The 21,017-nt window shown below is 39.6% G+C and overlaps 1 protein-coding gene and 1 pseudogene across 12 annotated transcripts in view; both read right to left on the bottom strand.

Moving 5' to 3' along the window:
* The window catches only part of ZNF609 (zinc finger protein 609), a 225,949-nt gene that overhangs the window by 70,883 nt on the left and 134,049 nt on the right, over positions 1-21,017 (bottom strand). The window lies entirely within an intron of this gene.
* LOC306653699 lies at positions 5,011-18,531 on the bottom strand (annotated as a pseudogene). The gene is made up of 2 exons: positions 18,462-18,531; positions 5,011-8,388 (listed from the first exon to the last, which is right to left on the bottom strand). The product of its transcript is annotated as an uncharacterized misc_RNA (transcript).

Genomic DNA, 21,017 nt, shown 5'->3' with positions numbered 1-21,017 from the left:
CAACCCTTCGGGTCAAGCATAGTGGTGCAATGCTTGTAATCCCAGTGATTTAGGAGGCTGAGGTCAAGCTTCAAGGTCAGCTTCAACAACTTTGTGAAACGATCAAAAAAAAAAAAAAGACTAGGGTGTAACTCAGTGATAAAGAATCCCTGAGTTTAATCCTCAGTAAACAAACAAACAACCCCCCCCCAGGGGGTTAACTACTTTAGCATCAATTAAAAAAAATTTTTTTTTACTATTTTTTTGAGTTGTCAATGGACCTTTATTTTATTTATTTGTATGTGGTGCTGAGAATTTGTATGTGGTGCTTAGGCATGCCAGGCAAGCACTGTACCACTGAGCCACAACCCCAGCCCACTTTAGTATCAATTTTTTTTTTTTTAAGAATTTAACCTTTAATTTATTTTACATGTGGTGCTGAGGATCAAACGCAATGCCTCACCCATGCTAGGCAAGGGCTCTACCTCTGAGCTACAACTCAAGCCCTAGTATCAATTTTTAAAGATGAATGTACTAAGGCTAGAGTGGGTGGGTAACTATTGAAGGTATGGTTCCCAGCTTGGAACTATTGGGAGGTGGTGGAAACTATAAGACATGAGGCCTGGAGGGAGGTCTTCAGGTCACTGGGGGCCTGCATTCAGAGGGGATTGTGGTACTTTATTATCTTCTCTTTTGCTTCCCAACCATGAGTTGAGCAGGTTTACTCTGTCATAAATTTCCTGTCTCACCACAAGGACAAAAGCAATGGGGCCCAACCAGTCATAGCCTGAAATCTATAGAATCATGAGCCAAAATAAATCTTGATAAGGTGATTATCTCAGGTATTTGTTATAGTGATGGAAAGATGACTAATGTAGTGACTAACTCGGTCAAATTCACACAGCCACCAAATGAGGAAGCTAGAATTCAGTTAGGCAACCTGGTTCCAGAACCCATTCAGTAACAAAGAAATAAACTAAGGCCAGGCGAGGTGACAAACACCTATAATCCTAGTGACGTGGGAGGCTGAGGCATGAGGATCACAAGTTCAAGACCAGCCTTAGCAACTTAGTGAAACTCTGTCTCAAGATAAAAAATAAAAAGGGGTGGAGGATGTAGGTTCAATTCCCAGTACTAAAAAAAAAGGAAGGGAGGGATGGAGGGAGGAAGGAAGGAAAACCAAAACTGGTGTCAAGATATAAAAGGAGGAGATTCAAGATGGAGGACTAGAGGGAGGCTGTGTTCCTTGTTGCTCCATAACTCAGGATTCAAGCAGAGGATATCTATTTCTTGATGAGGCAGTTTTTGCAACTTATCGATCCCCTGCTGTTTATCCCATTTGTCTACTGTGATCACCTGCAGTCTGCCAGTATATCGACTACTTTTTGAGTGCAGATTGCTCACTGTCTGGCGCCTACCATCTGCCATTTGCCTGCCTTTTGCCTGTCCATCGCCTACCTTTCACTTACCCATCACCCGCTGCCCGAGGTTAACTTCCTGATCATCCCACAGCAGTCAGCAGACTGACCACAGACCAACAGTGGAGTACCAGCTGCCTGCTGATGCCTGGAAGTTTATTGTCACAGTACCTGCAGGTTTGGTTACACGTGATTGCTGCCATTTTGAGACAACAACCAGGAATTGTAGGAACCCCTGGCCGGACTGACTGAGCCCCATCTCTGGAATCCTTCAGCCTAACCGATCATGCCCTGCCTCCGGGGCCCTCACATCAACTGACTGCTCCTTGCCACCAGGACCCCGAGACCAACTGCGCCCTACCATCAGGACCACCAGACAGAATGACTGCACCCAGCCTCCAGGATCCCGCAACCAAACCAACAACACTCCACTTCCAGGCCCCCTGGCCGACCAACCGCACCCCGCCTCCAGGACCTCCAGCCAACCATGCCTACACCCTGAGCTGCAGCTCCACATTTGCCAACACATTTGGAAGCCAGAGCGGCCATCTTGGATAATCCTGGAAGTTTTATCTCCCATCTTTAGGTGAGGAAAATCCCATCATGAGACGCCTACTGGAGACTTGAAGCTCATTGTCAGGTACCTCTCATATATCAGACTACTGAAGACTGGGAGGTTGAATACTATCTGACTGTTGTAGTGTAGATTTTCTTTTTTCTCCTTATTGAAAAATTTTAAGTTTTTATTTCTGTACTTTTCTCGCTCTCTTTTCCTTTTGTTTACCTGTTTCCTCAGAGTTTCCTTCTCCCTTTTCCCATGCTAACAACCAACTTCTTTTGATTATACTCTCAGTCTTTCTATGATCTAGAACTTCTATATATTCTTTTCTTATCCCACTAACAGCTACATCCTACACGCTCCGCATCCTCTCTGTCCTCCATTAGAAACTGCAGACCTTATTGCAAATCTATTTGTTACACTGAAGATAATAACTGAACTCATTCTGTTTATTATGACAATATTGCTAATGTCCTCATAGGGCCTATTTCATTTCGGGTTGCACACTATCTGAACTGGGCACTGCTAATATTGATCTCCCCCTTAAAGAAAAGGTTTTGGAAAACTGTAGGGTCACTAAGCCTACAGGGAGAAATCTGCAATACCCCAGATCTGCACTACTAGAGGGGAAGATACATGAACAACATGAAAAAACAGGGAAGAAAATGATCCAAACAAACCTAGATTCTATATTAACAGAATCCAGTGACAGTATGGTAAAAAAAATGTCAGAAAAGAACTTCAGATTATACAAAATTAAAATGATTTGTGAAGTAAAGGATGAAATAAGAAAGAAAGCAAATGCAGGCAATGAATGATCATACCAATAAGCAGTTGAAAGAGCAACCGCAGGAAGCAAAAGATCATTTTCAACAATGAAATAAGAGATTCTTAAAAAAAAAAAAAAAAAAAAAAAAAAAAAAAAAAAAACCCCGAAATCCTTGAAATGAAGGAAACAGTAAACCAAATAAAAAACTCAATGGAAAGCATCACCAACAGACTAGACCAATTGGAAGACAGAACCTCAGACAATGAAGACAAAATATTTAATCTTGAAAATAAAGTTGCCCAAACAGAGAAGATGGTAAGAAATCATGAACAGAATCTCCAAGGACTATGGGACATCATGATAAGACCAAATTTAAGAATTATTAGGATTGAGGAAGGCACAGAGATGCAAACCAAAGGAATGAACAACCTATTCAATGAAATACCATCAGAAAATTTCCCAAACCTGAGGAATGAAATGAAAAATCAAATACAAGAGGTTAACAGAACACCAAATGCACAAAATCATAACAGATCCATACCAAGTCACATTATAATGAAAATGTCTAACATACAAAATAAAGACAGGATTTGAAGGCTGCGAGAGAGAAGCATCAGATTACATATAGGGGGAAACTAATACGGATAGCTGCAGATTTCTCAACCCAGACACTAAAAGCTAGAAGGGCCTGGAACAATATATTTCAAGCTCTGAAAGGACATGGTTGCCAACCAAGAATCCTATACCCAGCAAAACTAACCTTCAGATTTGAAGATGAAATAAAATCCTTCCATGATAAACAAAAGTTAAAAGAATTTACAAATAGAAAGCCTGCACTACAGAATGTTCTCAACAAAATATTCCATGAGGAGGAAATGAAAAACAACAATGGAGGTCAGCAAAGGGAGGAACTACCTTAAAGAAAAAACCATTCAAAGGAGAAACCAAGTCAAGTTAAAAACCAAAAATAAGCCCAAATGACTGGGAATGCAAATCATTTCTCAATAATAACCCTGAACGTTAATGGCCTAAACTCATCAATCAAAAGACATAGACTGGCAGATTTGATTAAAAAGAAAGACCCAACAATATGCTGCCTGCAAGAGACTCATCTCAGAGAAAAAGACACCCACAGACTAAAGGTGAAAGGATGGGAAAAAACCTACCACATACACAGACTCAGTAAAAAGCGAGGGTTTCCATCCTTATATCAGATAAAGTGGACTTCAAGCCAAAGTTAGTCAGAAGGGATAAAGAAGGCCATTTCATACTGCTTAAGGGAACCATAAATCAGGAAGACATAATGATCGTAAATATTTATGCCTCAAACAATGGTGCATCCATGTACATCAAACAAATCCTTCTCAATTTCAGGAATCACATAGACCACAACACAATAATTCTGGGTGACTTTAACACACCACTGTCACCATTGGATCGATCTTCCAAACAAAAACTAAACAAAGAAACCATAGAACTCAATAACACAATCAATAACTTAGACTTAACAGACATATATAGAATATTCCATCCATCAACGAGTGGATTCACTTTCTTCTCAGCAGCACATGGAACCTTCTCAAAAATAGACCATATGTTATGCCACAAAACAGCCCTTAGGAAATGCAAAAAAATAGAAATACTGCTTTGTGTCCTATCAGATCATAATGGACTGAGAATAGAAATCAATGACAAAATAAAAAACGGAAATTACTCCAACACCTGGAGACTAAATAATATGCTATTGAATGAAACATGGATAACAGAAAACATCAGGGAGGAGATAAAAAAAATTCTTAGAGGTCAATGAGAACAACTATACAACATATCAAAATCTCTGGGACACTATGAAAGCGGTACTAAGAGGAAAATTCATTGCACGGAGCGCATTCCAGAAAAGAATGAAAACTAAATGACCTCACATTACAGCTCAAAGCCCTAGAAAAAGAAGAAGAGAACAACACTAAAAATAGTAGAAGACAGGAAATAATTAAAATCCGAGCTGAAATCAATGAAATTGAAACAAAAGAAATAATTCAAAAAATTGAGAAAACAAAAAGTTGGTTCCTTGAAAAAAGTAAACAAAATAGACAAACCCTTAGCCAAACTAACAAAGAGGAGAGAGAAAATGCAAATTACTAAAATTCATGATGAAAAAGGAAATATCACGTCAGACACCACTGAGATACATAACATAATGAGAAGCTACTTTGAAAATTAAAAATACCAAAGACACTGACAAATTTCTAGACATGTTATCCTCCCAAAATGAACCAGGAGGACATACACAATTTAAACAGATCAATATCAAGCAATGAAATAGAAGATGCCGTTAAAACCTACCAACCAAGAAAAGCCTAGGACCAGATGGATTCTCAGCCGAGTTCTACAAGACCTTCAAAGAAGAACTCATTCCAATACTTCTCAAAGTATTCCAGGAAATAGAAAAGGAGAGAATCCTACCAAACTCATTCTATGAAGCTAATATCACTGTCATACTCAAACTAGGCAAAGATACATCAAGGGAAGAAAATTTTAGACCAATATCCTTGATGAATATAGACACAAAGATCTTTAACAAAATACTGGCAAACCATATCCAAAAACATATTAAGAAGATAGTGCACCATGATCATGTGGGGTTCATCCCGGGAATGCAAGGTTGGTTCAACATCCGTAAATCAATAAATGTAATCCATCATGTCAATAGACTTAAGGATAAGAATCATATGGTTATTTCAATTGACACAGAAAAAAGCATTTGACAAAATACAACACCCCTTCATGTTCAAAACACTAGAAAAAACAGGGATAGTAGGAACATACCTGAACATTGTAAAGGCTATTTATGCTAAGCCCATGGCCAACATCATTCTTAATGGAGAAAAACTGAAACCATTCCCTTCAAAAATGGAACAAGACAGGGATGCCCTCCTTCACTACTTCTATTCAACATTGTACTTGAAATACTAGCCACGGCAATTAGGCAGACTAAGAAATTAAAGGGATACGAGTAGGAAAAAGGGAACTCAAGCTGTCACTATTTGCTGATGACATGATTCTCTATTTAGAGGATCCAAAAACCTCCTCCAGAAAACTTGTAGACCTCATAAATGAATTCAGCAAAATAGCAAGATATAAAATCAACACATATAAATCTAGAGCATTTTTATACATAAGTGATGAAACATCTGAAAGGGAAATTAGGAAAACAACTCCATTCACAAGAGCCTCAAAAAAAATAAAATAAAATAAAATACTTGGGAATCAATCTAACCAAAGAGGTGAAAGATCTCTACAATGAAAACTACAAAACACTGAAGAAAGAAATTGAGGAAGACCTTAGAAGATGGAAAAATCTCCCATGTACATAGATAGGTAGAATTAATATTATCAAAAGGCCACACTTCTAAAGGCGCTATACAGATTTAACACAATTCCAATTAAAATACCTATGACATTTCTCATAGAAACAGAAAAAGCAATCATGAAATTCATCTGGAAGAACAAAAGTCCCAGAATAGCCAAAGCAATCCTGGGCAGGAAGAATGATGCAGGAGGTATCACTATACCAGACCTTAAAATCTACTATAGAGCAATAGTAACAAAAATGGCATGGTACTGGCACCAAAACAGACAGGTAGATCAATGGTACAGGATAGAAGACACAGAGACGTACCCACATAAGTACAGTTATCTCATACTAGACAAAGGTGCCAAACAGTGGTGAAGAAAAGATAGCTTCTTCAACAAATGGTGCTGGCAAAACTGGAAATCTATATGCAGTAAAATGAAATTAAACCCCCATTTCTCACCCTGTACAAAGTTCAACTCAAAATGGATCAAGGATCTAGGAATTAGACCCTGAGACCCTACACCAAATAGAAGAAAAAGTAGGACCAAATCTCCATCATGTTGGCTTTGGACCAGATTTCCTTAACAAGATCCCCATAGCACAAGAATAAAAGCAAGAATCAATAAATGGGATACAGTCAAACTAAAAAGTTTTTTCTCAGCACAGGAAACAATCAATAATGTGAAAAGACAGCCTACAGAGTGGGAGAAAAATCTTTTCCACACACACTTCAGACAGAGCACTCATCTCCTAAGTTTACAGAGAACTTAAGAAACTTTACAGGGTTGGGGAGATAGCTCAGTTGGTAGAATGCTTGCCTTGCAAGCACGAGGCCCTGGGTTCGATCCCCAGTACTGAAAAAAAAAAAAAAAAAAATTTACACCCAAAACACAAAGAACCCAATCAATAAATGGACTAAGATACTGGGCAAACACTGCACAGAAGATATACAGGTGATCAAATATATGAAAAAGTGCTCATCATCCCTAGTAATGACAGAAATGCAAATTAAAACCACCCTAAGATTTCATCTAACTCAAATTAGAATGGCTATTATCAAGAACACAAGCAATAATAAGTGTTGGTGTGGATGTGGGGAAAAAGGCACACTCACACATTGCTGGTGGAGTTGCAAATTATTGCAGCCACTCTGGAAAGCAGTGTGGAGAATCCTCAGAAAACTTGGAATGGACCCACCATTTGACCCAGTTATCCTCAGTTTATACCCAAAGGACTTAAAATCAGCATACTACAGTGATGCAGCCACATCAAGTAGTCCTCTGGTAAATCAAATTTATCTTTTGTAAAAGAATAACCAAAGGTTGTTTAATGGTTTATTTACTGATTGAGTGATACTGGGGACTGAACCCAGGGGTACTTCACCACTGTATCACCGGTTCTTTTTATCTTTTTTGAGGCTGGGTCTCCCTAAGTTGCTCAGGCTGGCCTTAAATTTGCAATCCTCCTGCCTCAGCCTCCTGAGTTGCTGGGAATAGAGGTGTGTGCCACTGCATCCAGCTTTGTTTTTAGAACTAGATTTGACACTAGTTTTGGTAAATTCTGTTTCATATATTGTGTTTTGCTTAAGTTGTATCATAATGTGGTTCTGATTTTTCAGTACAAATATTCTCTATAAGTGGAACTGAAACATTTGCCATAGAGCAATCAAGACTGGCTAAACTATATTTCACTTTTCAATAATAATTTTTTAGTTTACTTCTCCTAAAACAGACCAACAAAGTCAAAATATCAAACAAACAAACTATATGAGACTTAGAATTTTGTAGGACATGGTTAACAGCTTACAAAATCCTATAGAAATTTAGAGGGGCAATTTATCTTTCAAGGAACAGAATAGTTAAGTTTCTTGAATATCATAATTAGGAACATCAAGACATTTTGATATGGAAAGTACTTTGCTTTTATTTTGTTTTAACTTTACTGTATTTACTAAAATTTTGGTTTTACAGACTCAGTAATACGAAATTGCCTGTTGGGTTTAGTAGTTTCTCACATCAACTCCTGTAACTGTCCAGTTTGCTCATCAAGAAAGTCATTAAGGTTTTCTTCTGGGAGGGAGGAGCCCAAACATGCTTTTTTAGTTGAATTTTGACTGTATTCATTAGCTTGTTCCCACACTATTTCTGTATATTACTCCCATTCCTGCAAGAAACTCTGAGCCTTGTCAGAACCAATGGCCTTATATCTCCTAAATTCATCCTTCACGTATTGGTCACCCAGAGATTTGAGGTTGGGGGCAGAACCTGGTGAAGTTGCAAGATCATCCTATATAAGCTAGTACTTTGTTCTTAAAAACCTCTTTAATCAAGGGCTTGGGATATGGCTCAGTGGTTAAGTGTTTGTCTGGCATGCACAAGGCCCTGAGTTCTATCCCCAGCAAAACAACAACAAAAAATTAAAAAACACATGAGTCAGTTTGTCACAGTGGCACATGCCTATCATCCCAGCGATTTAGTAGGCTGAGACAGGAGGATCACATGTTTGAGGTGGCCTTTGTTTATTTACCTACTTATATTGATTGACTGATTGATTGACTGATGCTGGGAATTGAATTCAGAGACACTACCACTGAACTACATCCCTAGTCCTTTCTATTTTGAGACAAGCTAAGTTGCTCAGGTTAACCTTGAACTTGCAATCCTCCTGCCCTGGCCTTCCCAGTTGCTAGTATTATAAGGGTATGCCACTGCACTTGGCTTATCTGAGTATTTTTAAAGATGTAAAAATTGTATTTGCATACAACGTTCTCCACATATAAATTCTCACCTATTTTACTGGCAAAGATAAGAGTTGAGTAATCTACCCAAGTAGACAAAGAGTATGTTTAAAAAAAAAAAAAAAAGTATTCTTATGTAGTTAAAATAGTTGTTGCCCTTTCCAGAGGTCAGTTTGGTAATATGTATAAAAATTGACAAAACTATAACCAAAGTAACATGGTTTTTGGTTCTAAATTTCCATTTCTACAGTTAATATCAAGAAATAATGGGGGTTTCAAGATGGCGGCCTAGAGGGTGGCTGCATTTCATGTTGCTCCAGGACTCAGGATTCAAAAGAGGAGATATTGAGACACTTGGGACCAACTCAAAGCAGCCGGGTGACTCTCACCTGTTGGGAAGGCGTCCCGGATGGGACGGTGGTCCCGGAACGCAGGAAACTTTGTGAAGTAGAGCTGCCGGCGAGACACCCCTCCCCCCGCTGGAGCAGTGAACTCGGACAACTGGGAGCGCCGTAAAGGAGGCCGCTCAGCACAGTGCTGGGACTCGGAGCAACCACTGGGGCTCCGGCGGCTGCCCAGGGGAGGAGTGGCGAGGAGAGCTGTGTGGACTCAGAACACCGGGGCCTGCCCTGAGGAGGAGGAGGAGCGTGGCCGCTTGGATTCGGAGTGACTGCACCAGAGCTACAGGCAGTTGCCAGAGGAGAAGCCACGCGGTGAGCTGTTTGGACTATAAGCGACCGCTTCTGAACATCGGGGCCTGCCCTGAAGACGAGGAGGAGGAAGAGGAGCGCGGCCGCTTGGATTCAGAGTGACTACACCAGAGCTACAGGCGGTTGCCAGAGGAGGGGCTGCGTGGCGAGCTGTTTGGACTCAGACCACTTCTGAACACCGGGGCCTGCCCGGAGGAGTAGGAGGAGGAGGAGGAGGAGCGCGGCTGGTCGTTTGGACTCGCAGTGACTGCATTAGCGCTCCAGGCGGCTGCTCAGAGGAGAAGGCGAGTGGTGAGTTGTTTGGACTTAAAGTGACAGCTCCTGAACACAGGGGGGCTGCCTGGAGGAGAAGCGTGGTGGGTCGCTTGGTCTCGAGTGGCCGTACCAGAGCTCCGGGCGGTTGCCCAGAGGACCCGTGCAGCGGGTCACGTGGATTCAGAGCCACTCAGAGCGACCGCTCCCGAACACCCGGGGGGTTACCAGGAGGAGGAGGAGGAACGGGGAGGGTCATTTCGACTCGGAGTGATTGATTGCCCAGGGCTACGGGTGGTTGGTGGGAGGAGGCATGCAGAGAGTTGCTTGGACTCCTAGTGACCACACCAGAATACTGGGCGGCTGTCTGGAGGAAGAGGCGTGTGGCGGGTCTCTGGGACTCAGAGCGATTGTACGGGGCCTCAGGTGGCTGCTCAGAGGACGGGCCGCATAGCCAGGCGATAAGGTGCAGAGCAGGGTCCCAGGATCTAGGAGGCTTCTTGGTGGAAGAGCCGCACAGAGACAGGCTTAGGGCGGAGCGAAGGTTCCAGGCCTGCGGGCAGATTCTCTGAGGAGGGGCAGCCTAAGGAGATTCATCTGCGAAGGGTGAGGCTCCCAGGCCCAGTAGGTAGGGCCGGGCCCCTGGGAACTTTGCAGAGGAAGGCAGACCAGCCCAGGCGGTAGCTGTAAATTGAGGGGAACCTCTAAGAGGGAACTGACCAGCGAGACCTCCCCACCGGGTGAGTCTTCCCTGACGGGTGAGGTTTCCCCACAAGGACGGTAAAACCAGAGACTCAGGCCCAAACAGGCCTTGCCTCAGCCCGTAGCCTAGGTCCCCTTTGGATGGCCATTGGTCAACAAGTGGAGGCACCTCTGCCCACTAGCAGGGATTATACCCCACCTGAAGGCCACCACTCCTAGAGAGGCAGCTTCCTTGTGGAGCACCGCATTATGAACTTCCTCCAAGACTTCAGCCTACTGAAGGCTAAGGGGGGATATATATAGAAATCTTCAGGGACATTGTAAGTCAATAGAGGAAATCTGCAATATCTCAGTGGTGCACTGATACCTGAACAATATGAGAAAACAAGGAAAGAAAATGCTGCAAACAAATCTAGATGTTACATCAATAAAACCCAATGACAGCATGGCAGAAGAAATGACAGAAAAGGAGTTCAGATTGTACATAATTAAAATGATCAGAGAAGCAAACGATGAGATGAAAGAGCAAAAGCATGCACTGAATGATGAGATGAAAGAGCAAATGCAAGCATTGAATGATCGCACCAATCGACAGTTAAAAGAGCAAATACAGGAAGCAAAAGATCATTTCAATAAAGAGTTAGAGATATTAAAAAAAAACCAAACAGAAATCCTTGACATGAAGGAAACAATAAACCAAATTAAGAACTCCATAGAAAGCATATCCAATAGGATAGAACACCTGGAAGACAGAACCTCAGACATTGAAGACAAAATATTTAACCTTGAAAACAGAGTTGAACAAACAGAGAAGATGGTAAGAAATCATGAACAGAATCTACAAGAACTATGGGATTTCATGAAAAGGCCAAATTTAAGAATTATTGGGATTGAGGAAGGCCTAGAGAAACAAGCCAAAGGAATGAACAATTTATTCAATGAAATAATATCAGAAAATTTCCCAAATCTGAAGAATGAAATGGAAAATCAAGTTCAAGAGGCTTATAGGACTCCAAATACACAAAATTACAACAGACCCACACCAAGGCACATTATAATGAAAATACCTAACATACAAAATAAAGACAGAATTTTAAAGGCTGTGAGAGAAAAGAACCAAATTACATTCAGGGGGAAACCAATACGGATATCAGCAGATTTTTCAATCCAGACCCTAAAAGCTAGAAGGGCCTGGAACAACATTTTTCAAGCCCTGAAAGAAAATGGATGCCAACCAAGAATCTTATACCCAGCAAAACTTACCTTCAAATTTGACGATGAAATAAAATCCTTCCATGATAAACAAAAGCTAAAAGAATTTACAAAAAGAAAGCCAGCATTACAGAACATTCTCAGCAAAATATTCCATGAGGAAGAGATGAAAAACAAAGAAGCAAATCAGCAAAGGGAGGAATTATCCTAAAGGAATTGTCAAATAAAGGAGGAAACAAGTTGTGTCAAACAAATAAATAAAAAAAATTTAAAAAATGAACCAAATGACCGGGAAACCAAATCATATCTCTATAATAACCCTGAATGTTAATGGCCTGAATTCATCAATCAAAAGATATAGACTGGCAGATTGGATTAAAAAGAAAGATCCAACAATATGTTGCCTGCAAGAGACTCACCTCATAGAAAAAGATACCCATAGACTAAAGGTGAAAGGATGGGGAAAAACATACCATGCACATGGACTCAGCAAAAACGCTGGAGTATCCATCCTCATTTCCGATAATGTGGACTTCAAGCCAAAGTTAGTCAGAAGGTATAAAGAAGGTCATTTCATACTGCTTAAGGGAAGCATAAATCAGCAAGATATAACAATCATAAACATCTATGCCCCAAACAGTGGCTCATCCATGTACGTCAAACAAATCCTTCTCAATTTCAGAAACCAAATAGACCATAACACAATAATACTAGGTGATTTTAACACGCCTCTCTCACCACTGGACAGAACTTCCAGACAAAAATTGAACAAAGAAACCATAGATCTCAATAACACAATCAATAATTTAGACTTAACGGACATTTATAGAATATACCATCCAACCAAGAGCGAATACACTTTCTTCTCAGCAGCACATGAATCCTTCTCTAAAATAGACCATATATTATGCCACAAAGCTAATGTTAGCAAATACAAGAAGATAGAGACACTACCATGTATTCTATCAGATCATAATGGATTGAAGTTAGAAATAAATGAAAGAGTAAAACACAGAAACTATTCCAACATCTGGAGATTAAACAATATGCTATTATATGATGAATGGATAACAGAAGATATTAGGAAGGAAATTAAAAAATTCTTAGAGGTAAATGAGAACAAAGAAACATCATATCAAAATCTCTGGGACACTATGAAAGTAGTACTTAGAGGTAAATTTATTTCATGGAGCGCATTTAATAAAAGAAGTAAAACTCAACAAATAAACGACCTAACACTACAGCTCAAAGCCCTAGAAAAAGAAGAACAGACCAGCACCAAAAGTAGTAGAAGACAGGAAATAGTTGAACTCAGAGCTGAAATCAATGAAACTGAAACAAAAGAAACAATACAAAAAATTGACTAAATAGTTGGTTCTTTGAAAAAATAAACAAAATTAAGAAACCTTTAGCCACACTAACAAAGAGAAGACGAGAGAAAACCCAAATCACTAAAATTCGGAATGAACAAGGAAATATCACAACAGACAGGATTGAAATACAAAACATAATTAGAAGCTATTTTGAAAATCTATACTCCAACAAAATAGAAAATTTCGAAGACATCAACAGGTTTCTAGAGACATATGAATTGCCTAAACTGAACGAGGAGGACATAAACAATTTAAATAGACCAATTTCAAGTACTGAAATAGAAGAAGTCATCAAAAGCCTACCAACAAAGAAAAGTCCGGGACCAGATGGGTTCTCAGCCGAGTTCTACAAAACCTTTAAAGAAGAGCTCATTCCAATACTTCTCAAAGTATTCCATAAAATAGAAGAGGAGGGAACCCTCCCAAACTCATTCTATGAAGCCAATATCATACTGATACCTAAACCAGACAGAGACTCATGAAGGAAAGAAAATTTCAGACCAATATCCTTAATGAACATCAACGCAAAAATTCTCAACAAAATTTTAGCAAATCGCATACAAAAATATATTAAAAAGATAGCGCACCATGATCAAGTGGGTTTCATCCCAGGGATGCAAGGTTGGTTCAACATCAGGAAATCAATAAACGTAATTCACCATATCAATAGACTTAAAGTCAAGAATCACATGATTATTTCAATAGATGCAGAAAAAGCATTTGATAAAATACAGCACCCCTTCATGCTCAAAACACTAGAAAAAATAGGGATAGTGGGAACATTCCTTAACATTGTAAAGGCCATTTATGCTAATCCCATGGCTAATATCATTCTAAATGGTGAAAAACTGAAAGCATTCCCCCTAAAAACTGGAACAAGGCAGGGATGCCCTCTTTCACCACTTCTATTCAACGTCGTTCTTGAGACTCTGGCCAGAGCAATTAGACAAACCAAAGAAATTAAAGGGATACGAATTAGAAAAGAAGAACTCAAACTATCCCTGTTCGCTGATGACATGATTATATATTTAGAGGAACCTCGAAATTCCACCAGAAAACTCTTAGAACTCATAAGTGAATTCGGTAAAGTAGCAGGTTACAAGATCAATGCCCATAAATCCAACGCTTTTTTATACATAAGTGATGAATCTTCAGAAAGAGAAATTAGGAAAACTACCCCACTCACAATAGCCTCGAAAAAAATAAAATACTTGGGAATCAATCTCACAAAAGAGGTGAAAGACCTCTACAATGAGAACTATACAACACTAAAGAAAGAAATTAAAGAACATCTTAGAAGATGGAAAGATCTTCCATGTTCTTGGATAGGAAGAATTAATATTGTCAAAATGGCCATACTACCTAAAGTGCTATACAAATTCAATGCAATTCCAATTAAAATCCCAATGACGTACCTTACAGAAATAGAGCAAGCAATTATGAAATTCATCTGGAAGAATAAGAAACCCAGAATAGCTAAAGCAATCCTTAGCAGGAAGAGTGAAACAGGGGGTATTGCAATACCCGATCTTCAACTCTACTACAAAGCAATAGTAACAAAAACGGCATGGTATTGGTACCAAAATAGAAAGGTAGATCAATGGTAGAGAATAGAGGACACGGACACAAACCCAAATAAATACAATTTTCTCATACTAGACAAAGGGGCCAAAAATATGCAATGGAGAAAAGATAGCCTCTTCAACAAATGGTGCTGGGAGAATTGGAAATCCATATGCAACAGAATGAAACTAAACCCATATCTCTCACCATGCACGAAACTAAACTCAAAATGGATTAAGGACCTCGGAATCAGACCAGAGACCCTGCAGATTATAGAAGAAAAAGTAGGTCCAAATCTTCACCTTGTTGGTCTAGGACCAGACTTCCTTAACAGGACTCCCATAGCACAAGAAATAAAAGCTAGAATCAACCACTGGGATAGATTCAAACTAAAAAGCTTTCTCTCAGCAAAGGAAACTATCAGCAATGCGAAGAAAGAGCCTACAGAGTGGGAGAATATCTTTGCCAATCATACTTCAGATAGAGCACTAATCTCCAGAATCTATAAAGAACTCAAAAAACTCTACTCCAAGAATTCAAATAATCCAGTCGACAAATGGGCTAAGGAAATGAATAGACACTTCATAGAAGAAGATCTACAAGCAATCAACAAACATATGGAAAAATGTTCAACATCTCTGGTAATAAGAGAAATGCAAATCAAAACCACCCTAAGATTCCATCTCACCCCAATTAGAATGGCGATTATCAAGAATACGAGCAACAACAGGTGTTGGCGAGGATGTGGGGAGAAAGGTACACTCATACATTGCTGGTGGGGCTGCAAATTAGTGCAGCCACTCTGGAAAGCAGTGTGGAGATTCCTTAGAAAACTTGGAATGGACCCTCCATTTGACCCAGCTATCCCACTCCTTGGCCTATACCCAAAGGACTTAAAATCAGCATACTACAGAGATACAGCCACGTCAATGTTCATAGCTGCTCAATTCACAATAGCCAGACTGTGGAACCAACCTAGATGCCCTTCAATTGATGAGTGGATAAAGAAACTGTGGTATATATATACAATGGAATATTACTCAGCCATAAAGAATGATAAAATTATGGCATTTGCAGGCAAATGGATGAAATTGGAGAATATCATGCTAAGTGAGATAAGCTAATCTCAAAAAGCCAAAGGACGAATGATATCGCTAATAAGTGGAGGATGACACATAATGGGGGGGAGGGAGGGGTTAGTGTTAGGGTTAGAGTTAGGGTTAGGGAGGGGGGAAAGTATGGAGGAAGGAAGTACTGTATAGAGGGTAAAGAGGGGTGGGAGGGGTGGGGAGAAGGGAAAAAATAACAGAATGAATCAAACAACATTACTCTATGTAAATTTATGATTACACAAATGGTATGCCTTTACGCCATGTACAGAGAAACAATATGTATCCCATTTGTTTACAACAAAAAAAAAACATAAATAAAAAAATAAAATAAAATAAAAATGAAAAAAAAAAAAAAAAGAAATAATAGGAAGCTGGGCATGGTGGTGTGTGCTTGTCATCCCAGAGACTTGGGACACTGAGGCAGGAATATCACAAGCTTGAGGCCAGTCTCAGCAACTTAGCCTGACCCTCAGCAACTTAGTGAGACCTTGTCTCAAGATAAAAATAAAAAGGACTGGGGATGTACTCTGTTGTAAAAGTGCCCCCACCCCTGTCCCAGGTGCTATACCAGTACCAATCAACCAATAACAGGACAGGTACACAAACACATGTGATACTGTTTGCTTCAGTGTTTTCTTCTTTTTTTTTTTTTGAGTGTGGTACCCAGGTTTTCACACATGCTAGGCAAACTCTCTACTACTGAATTACACTCTTTTAAAAAAAGTTTTATTTTGGGGCTGGGGTTGTGACAGTGGTAGAGTGCTTGCCTGGCATTTGTGAGGTACTGGGTTCAGTCCTCAGCACCACATAAAAATGAATAAATAAAATAAAGGTATTATGTCCATCTACAACTAAAAAAATATATTTTAGAATAAGTTTTATTTTGAGGTAGGGTCTCCCAGCTGCCTAGTCTGGCTTCAAACTTGTGATTCTCCTACCTCAGCCTCCTAAAAAGTTGGGATTATAGGCATGTGCCACTGCACCTGGCTCAACATTATTTTTAGTGCCAAATAGAAACAAAACAAAAAATAAGAAACAATCTAAAAGTCCATTCTACAATAATCTCTCTCTATGATCAAGGACAGACATCTGTAACATATTTTTAGTGAATAAAAAGAAAAAAGGATATAATATAGAATGTTCTATATTAGTTCATTAATGTTAAAGTGATTTTTTAAAAAAAATATTTTTGTAGTTGTTGATGGACCTTCATTTTATTTATTTGTATGTGGTGCTGAGAACGGAACCCCGTGGCTCACACATGCTAGGCAAGCGCTCTACTACTGAGTTACAACCCCAGGCCTAAAGTGATTTCTTACCTAAATATATATGATTCTAACACAATGTGTAGATCAGCAGATAGAATTAGAGGTTGAGAACTGGAAGGATATTCTAGTACTCACCACTGGGTAGTGAGATTCTAGATTTTAGTTTCTCTTGTTTTTTGGTATTTTATTTTTTATTACATTAAGAATTTATATTTAAGCTTAAAGTTTATTTTTATTTTGAAGGAAAGGGGAGGAATATTTACATATGCGAAGTTTTACTACAGGAACAAGATCTAGGTTAATAGGAAATAGGCAGGTAGGAGAAGACTAAGAATAGTGTAGCACATTAAGTAGAAGGTAGAGGCAGAAGGATAAGGACATTAAATTAGAACATCTATTGTACGGGTCACTAGGCAGTAGGACTGGTATGGAACATCTGGGTGTTTCCTAAGAGCTGGGGGTGGGGCAGTAGCTTAGTAACCTTCATAAGGCAAATATATATTTATAATCTAAAGATAGCTTGTATTCATCTAATTCTAGTTGTCTAGAACAAACAGGCATATTTCATGCATATGTATATATGCAAAATCTTTGTTGAGAAATAAACAGCAATCCCAAACCCTTCTCTGGTAACCAGAATTCTGCTTGGAACAGGGCCAGAAAAAGGGCCTGTTTCCAGCACTTCTGAGAAAAGTGTGGCTTCTGCTTATCAAATTAAAATGCAAAGCAGCTCACTCCAGTGTCACTGGGAACTGTCAGAAAGGGATTATGGTTACCACCCCAAGGATGCAGGTCAGCCAAACAATACCCATCTTCCAGTGCTGAGAAGGAGGGAGAAAGAGGAGAATGATTAGGCTTCTTTCCAAATAGCAGTCCCTCCTGCTTGTTACCGTGGTAACCTCCCTTCCCAGAGCTGCTCTCATTTGTCTCTCTCAGTCTGACCTTCATGTTGCTCTGACAGTAACTGAGGAAGAAAAGGTGCCTGCCTGCCAGCTAAGCACTCAAGCTGAGGGCACTGAGCAAGAAAAAGAGGCACTCAAAGTCGCTCTCCTTCAAATTCTAAACAGTGACCTTACAGTGATTATAGTTCTGAAAAAGATTTCTTTGTGGCCCTTGTCATTTCATCCTTCCTCCACTGCTCTCAGGGCTACCTCACTTCTCTGATATATCCTTTTAGTGTGAGGAAGCTGAGTCAGAGTCAAGGGGTAGCTGAAAAGTCACAGAAAAGAGAAAAAATGCTGACAAGCTGAAGAGTACAGATAACCAAATATTAACTCAAAGTTGCCTAAGGCATAGTGATTCCTTTTTGGGGGGTGGTATGGAGGATTAAACCCAGGGGTGCTTTATATGCCCAGCCTTTTAAATTTTAATCTTGAGACAGGGTCTAAGTTGCCAAGACTGGCCTTGAACTTGTGTTCCTCCTGCCTCAACCTCCCAAGTCACTATTATTACCGGCATGAGTTACCACTTTTGGCCCAAACAGCTTCTTGTTTCCTTTCTCTTCAGAATTCTTGCCATGCATCCAGTCAGCATAGGTATGAGGGCAATTAATACAGTACTTGGGACCAGAATTGGGGGAAGGACACAAATTCTTAGTGCTTTTGTTTTTCAAGCCCTGGCTACATATAATTCAATAATTTAACAAACAGCCAGGCGCAGTGGCATATACCCTGAGGTCCAGCAGCTTGGGAGGCTGAGGCAGGAGGATCACAAGTTCAAAGCCAGCCTCAGCCACTAAGCAAGACCCTGTCTCAAAATAAAAAAATCAAAAGGATTGGGGATGTGCCTCAGTGGTTAAGTGCCGTTGGGTTCAATCCCCAATACCAAAACAAAATAAAACATCCCCCCAAAACAAAAGGAAAAAAAAAGCAAAAACAAATAATTATAAAGTATCCCTATATGAAACTCCTGGGCTAGGCAATGGAGGTAGAATGGTAAATGAAAGAGATGGATAAATACGCAGAAATTGGAAACTGCTATTAAGGAACAAATAGGACATATAATAATAAAATATACATTGAGAGATATCTGGTGAAATTGTGACTTGAAAGATGAGAAGGAAAGCTGGGTGTGGTGGTGCAGGCCTGTAATCCCAGTGGCTTGGGAGGCTGAGGCAGGATGATCCATTGAGAGTTCAAAACCAGAATCAGCAAGGTGCTAAGCAACTCAGTGAGATCCCATATCTAAATAAAATGCAAAATAGGGCTGGGGATACGACTCAGTGGGTGGTCGAGTGCCCCTGAGTTCAATTCCCTCACCCCCCAAAAACATGAGAAGGACCTAGTCACATGAAGAACCAAGGGATAAGTCCTCGTACCTGCCAAGAGCCACACAGGATGGCAGAGCACTGGTGGGTCTGCATGGAGGTGGGCTTGGGTCAAATACACAGCAGATCTCAGGGACTTAGCAGAGGAAAGAATGCAAAATGTCTTGGTCATGTTTTTATACTGATTACATGTTGAAGTAATATTTTTGATTGATTGGGTTAAGTCAAATAGCTTATGTAAATTTTAAAAAGAACCCAGGGATAAGCATGTCTAGAAGAGGGAACAGCCTACATTAAAACCCTTAAGGCAGGAAAGACCTAGGCATTTGAGGTTCATATTTCATTTCATATTACTAGACATACCCATGGGAAAAAAATGAGTTTGCCAATTTTAGAAGTTTAGGAGGCTCAGGGAATGGGCAACATCAAAAGAGTCAAATGTTATCCGCTGAATTCAAATGACTAAGTTATTATCAATCATGAGAATGCTATGGTATAAGGATTGTTCGCTAGCCAATGTTGTAGAGAAATAGGAACTACAATACTGGGGTCAGTTTTCTGCTGAAAACAGTTACTGTCATTCCAAAAGACACTTTGTATGAAAGTAAGGCTGACTTCCATTAGTCATCTTAAATAGTATCCTCAAGTTCATCATAGCAGGTTCAGATTTTAGTCTGTTTTCCACCACTTAAACGTTATGTATAACCTTAGGCAAGTAAATTCACTTTTCCAAACTTCAAGAAATGAACTAGTGGGACTGTATGATCTCTAAGGAGACTGTCGTAGGGCCTTTTCAGTTACAAGTGACAGAAAACCACAATATGGTTTAAACAAAAAGAACTTGAAAATCTCCTGCCTCAGCCTTTCTATAGACATTTTATTTCCTAACACTAACAAAAATTCTTAGATTCATTCTAATTGAAGCAGCTTAAGAAGTTTAAAACCTAATGTCCCTTAAAAGTTTTATATTTTGTGATTTAGCAAAGCCTGCAATTATCTTAGAAGAGAAACAATCCAAGCAGAGGAGAGAAGTGATATACAACCTTCAGTTAATACTTCAGTTAATACAAGCACTTTAACCTTCAGTTAATTTAACCTTCAGTTAATACAAGCACTCTACCGACTGAGCTATCTATCTCCCCAGCCCTGCACTTGGGAAGTTGATGCAGAAGGATTGCAAGTTCAAGGCCAGGCTGGCAACTTAGCAAATACTTGTATCACAATAAAAAATAAAAAGGGCTTGAGGATATAGTTCAGTGGTAGAAGGTCCCTGGGTTCAAACCTCAGTACTGCCAAATAAAAAAACCCAAAATCCCCAATTTTATATTTGTAAATATTTATATCCCTTCCAAGTCTTTACCTTTTCCAATTTGAATCTTAAAAACCATAAAACATGTTTAGTTTTTGTCTGTCCAGCATCACTCTTTCCTGTAGAAAACTGCTCCTCTCCCCATCCATGTGTCCCTAGTAAGATGGGCAATCACACTGTCCTTCCCACTATCTGTCAATTATATGGGATAAGCATCAACCCATTCCTTTATTTCTTCTAAAATAAGCTGTTGATGAAATATTTCTTTAGTTTTTTTAGAGGGTAGAGCCATGCTTCATTCTTTTTTTTTTTTTCCCCCTCCCATAAAAGAGATTGAACCCAGGAGCACACACCCACTGAGCCACATTCCCAGCCCTTTTATTTATTTATTTATTTTTCGAGACAGGGTCTCACTAAATTGCTTAGGGCCTTG

Source organism: Sciurus vulgaris (genome assembly GCF_902686455.1).
Source record: "Sciurus vulgaris genome assembly, chromosome: 2".
NCBI classification, from domain to species: Eukaryota; Metazoa; Chordata; class Mammalia; order Rodentia; family Sciuridae; genus Sciurus; species Sciurus vulgaris.
This window is presented reverse-complemented; position numbering and strand designations above follow the sequence as displayed.